The 4289-nt window shown below is 36.2% G+C and overlaps 1 pseudogene; it reads left to right on the top strand.

The window, feature by feature from the left end:
- The window catches only part of LOC102817611, a 150142-nt pseudogene that overhangs the window by 3017 nt on the left and 142836 nt on the right, over positions 1-4289 (top strand).

The raw sequence follows: 4289 nt of genomic DNA, 5'->3' as shown, positions 1-4289 counted from the left end.
TAAGAAGGGACTCCTGTTATGTTGGTTTCCAGTGTATAAGAGTCTGTCTGCCATGTTCTGTATTTTTTTATATTTTGACTAACTGTATGGAAAGTTGTCAGTAAAGCATTTGTCAGAGGATGCATTTAAAAAAGAAAAGAAAAGAAAAAGAAAATGGAAGGAATACACAGTCACTGTACCAAGAAGAAATTATTGATGTGAACCATTTCAAGAGGTAGCATATGATCAAGAGCCAATGATAATGAGGGAAGAATGTCAATGTGCACTGAACACATTGACAAAAAACAGATATCTGGCAAGTGATGGAATACAAATTGAAATCTTTCAACAAATTGATGTAACACTGGAGCTGCTCACTAATCTATGCCAAGAAAATTTGGAAGACAGCTACCTGGCCACTGATTGGAAGAGATCCATGTTTGTACCCATTCCAAAGAGAGGTGACCCAATGGAATGTGAAGATCATTTGACAATATCATTGATATCTCATGCAAGCAAAATTTTGCTAAAGATAATTTAAAAAGTGCTACAAATGTACATTGACAGGAAACTGCCAGAGGTTCAAGAATGATTTAAATGAGGATGTAGAACAAGAGACATCATTGTTGACATCATAAGGAACTTGGCTGAAAGCAAAGAACATCAGAAAGATGTCTATCTGTGCTTTATTGACAATGCAAAGGCTTTGCAAGCTGTGGACAACATTGTGGAGAATGAGTATTCTGGAATGCTCTCCATGTGCTCATGAGGAACCTGTACATAGACCAAAATGAAGTAATTGTTCAAACAGAACAAGGGAACAATGAATGGTTTTAAATTAGGAAAGCTGTGTGGCAGGGTTATACTCTTTCACCGTATTTATTCAATCTGTATGCTAAGCAAATAATTCAAGAAGCTATATTATGTGAAGAAGAACATGGCATCAGGATTGGGCAAAGCATAATACCTGCAGATGATACAACCTTGCTTGTTGAGTGTGAAGGATACATAAAATACTAACAAAGATCAAAGACCACAGACCTTTATATATGGCTTGTACTTCAATATAAAGAAAACAAAAATCCTCATTACTAGACCAATAAACAATATCCTTATCAATGGAGAAAAGATTGAAGTTCTCAAAGACTTCATTTTGCTTGTATCAACTATCAACACTCATGGAAGCAGCAGTTAAGAAATCAAAGGCTGTATTACATAGGTACATCTCCCGGTCAAGACCTCTTTAAAGTGTAGAAGAGTAAACATGTCAGTTTGAGGAATAAGGTGCACCTGACCCAAGCCATAGTATTTTCAATAGTTTCATATGCATGTGAAAGTTGAACAATGAATAAAGAAGACTATAGAAGAATTGATGCATTTATGTTATGGTGTTGGACAATAATATTGTAAGTACCATGAACTGCCAAGAGAGTAAACAATCTGTGTTGGAAGACAAAATGTAGAAATAAAATGTTCCTTAGAAGCCAGGATTGCCATACTTTGTGTCTTACACTTCAGACATATGGTTAGGAAGGACTAGTCCCTGGAGAAGGACACCATGCTTGGTGAATTGTAGAGTCAACAAAAAAGAGGAAGGCACCCATTGAGATGGATTGACATAGTGGCAGCAGCAATGGGCTCAAGCATAGCAATGACAGGAAGGTTGGCACAAGACCTTGTAGTGTTTTGTTCTGTTGTGCATAAAGTTGCTATGCGTTGGTACCATCTCAACGGCATCTAACAACAGCAACAGATTCTCTCTATATAAATAAAATAACATAATAAATCAAATGGTATAAAGAAATGCAAAAACAAACACTATCGCAGTCTTCTCAACTCTTAAAATCAATTTCTTCCCATTTTTGACATATGCTCTTGGACCACAAAGTGGAATTAATATTTGTAAGGGTGAAATCTCACACAGAATGATTAGGTTCCTACATGAGCGTCTATGATTTAACCACAAATATGTATGATAGTATAATGGGCAATATTCCACGAATAACAATCACATTCTGATATAAAGGGGAAATAGTTCCATTTAAAGAGTTAAGTGTACTATATATCTATTACTGTGTAACAATTTAGCCAAAGTTTTGTTTTTGTTTTTAAGAACCGTCAAATCAGTTCTGACTCATAGTCACCCTGTATAGGGTTGCTGAGGATCGGTTGTTGAGTTTGAACTGCCGACCTTGCAGTCCAGTGTTTATCCTACAGCACCACACCAGGATTCCTTCAGGGCATAATTTTACTTAACCTAATAAACTATTTCAAAATGCTGCTCAAAAGTCTAGTTTTAATTTCATATAGGCATGGAAACTAAACCAATAGGCAAAAGTTCAATGTGTCTGTCCCAGTCACTATTGCACATTTTTGTCCCACATCAGTACTATATGCCTCAGGAACAGAGCTTTCAGCTGATAACCACAAATGAACCAGGAACACATTTCCAACTGACATAGAGAAGGGCAGCTCCCTAAAGAAGTATAGATGTCCTATTTAAGAGTTTCTCTACATTGTACAAGGGGACTGCAAACATTTGTGGAAAAATAACCTAATCTTTTAATGCCATCTTTCCTCAAAAGTTTTAAAGCCTTCCCCTCCTCCCAGTATATAAACAACTTAATCAGGGACTTTGGGATTCTAACTAAACCAAGCAGGGAGAAGGAGCTATCACAGGAAGAGACAGAGAAAATGACTTGCAAAGGTCAAAGTCTCAACCTGCTAAGAGTTTTTTTGTTTAATGTAGTTCAGGCAAAAACACAGATAAGGGTAGAATTTAGAAAGTTAACACCCTTGAAAATTCCAGTGTTCTAACAAAAAATTCAAAAGACATACAAAGAAAAGAGAAATTACAGTCTTTCCAAATGAACCTGAAAGCACATGTAGTGATGACCAGATAATGAAAAATAAATGGAAAAATTTAATACAACAATGAGAAACATAATGAGTAAATGGAAAATACAGACACAGATGTCAAAGAAAGAGAAAACAATGCAAAAACAAAATAATGACTTTATCAATATGGATATTGCAACTAAATGGGACAATAAATGAAATGAGAAACAGTAGAAGCAGTAACCAACAGTTTAATCAGGCAGAAGAAGGAATCAGCAGATTTGAGTACAAAATGGTTAAAATTACAGAGACTAAAAAGTAACAAGAATAAAGGCTCAAGAAGGTAGAACACAGTTTAATGGAAATTTAGGATAGAAAGATACCTATTATGCACATTATAGGATTTCCAGAAGGAGATGAGGGAGAGAATGGAGAAGAAATAATATTTGAAGAAATAATGAAAGAAAATTCCACCAATCTAATGAAGGACATGAATGTATAAATAAAAGAAGCTAAAAGAACTAGAAACAGTAAAAAAACAAAAGTGGTCTACACCAAGACACATAATAGTTAGGTTCTCAAATTGTAAAGATAAAGCAGTGAGATAGAAACAAACAGTCACATACAGTAACATTAATTGCTGATTTCTCCTCAGAATCACTGGAGTCTAGAAGTCCACAGAATGAATTATTTAAAGTGCTGAAAGAAAAAAAAAATCTATAAAACTGTCAACCAAGAATATTATATACAGCAAAAATGTTCTTCACGAATTAGGATGAGAGAGGTAGTGGATTAGACAAAAAGGCTGTGTGGATCCTCTGAAGCAAAGACAGGTACCCAATAAGACAGACATAGAGGATTGTCCTAGAGTTCTGAATTTCAGATAAAGAGATAAATAAGTAGATTGAATGCTTACTAGGAGAGAAAGTTGAGCAGATACAGCCTGAAAAGAGGTTACTTATAATATGGGGCAGCCAATGTGACCTGCTGCAATCATTTTGAGGGTGTGAGAGCAGTTTAAGAGACAAGAAAATAAATTCAATTACAGAAACCTTCCTGTTACTCACAGAGACAAAGATGCAGTTTTTTGTTTTTTGTTTTTTGTTTTTTTTTTTCTTTTCCTCTCTGGTTCCTCACACTCCCCTTGTGACCTACATAGGTGTGTAGGCCCACAGAAGTTCCTGCTTTCCAGGAGGGTGGAACCACTCAGACCCCGAGGTTGCAAGCCCCAATAGGCCTAATCTGGAAGGCGCTGCTCAAAATCTGTAAAGCTGACCATAGTCAACCCTGGGCTAATTCTCACTAGGTGAAGCTGCTGAGCAGATGTATGTGGTAGAGAAGATTGAAATAAAGACTGGCTGTATATTCAGATCAGAAAGGCATAGTGGGACCATCTTGAATTTTCTAGGATGTCTGTGAAGATAGCTTTACTCATCTGTGAAGGCAAGAGATGAGCAGATGGCACAGAGGCA

Source organism: Chrysochloris asiatica, unplaced genomic scaffold, assembly GCF_000296735.1.
Source record: "Chrysochloris asiatica unplaced genomic scaffold, ChrAsi1.0 scaffold00038, whole genome shotgun sequence".
NCBI classification, from domain to species: domain Eukaryota; kingdom Metazoa; phylum Chordata; class Mammalia; order Afrosoricida; family Chrysochloridae; genus Chrysochloris; species Chrysochloris asiatica.
Note: the sequence above shows the minus strand (reverse complement) of the source record. Positions and strands in the feature narration are given on the sequence as shown.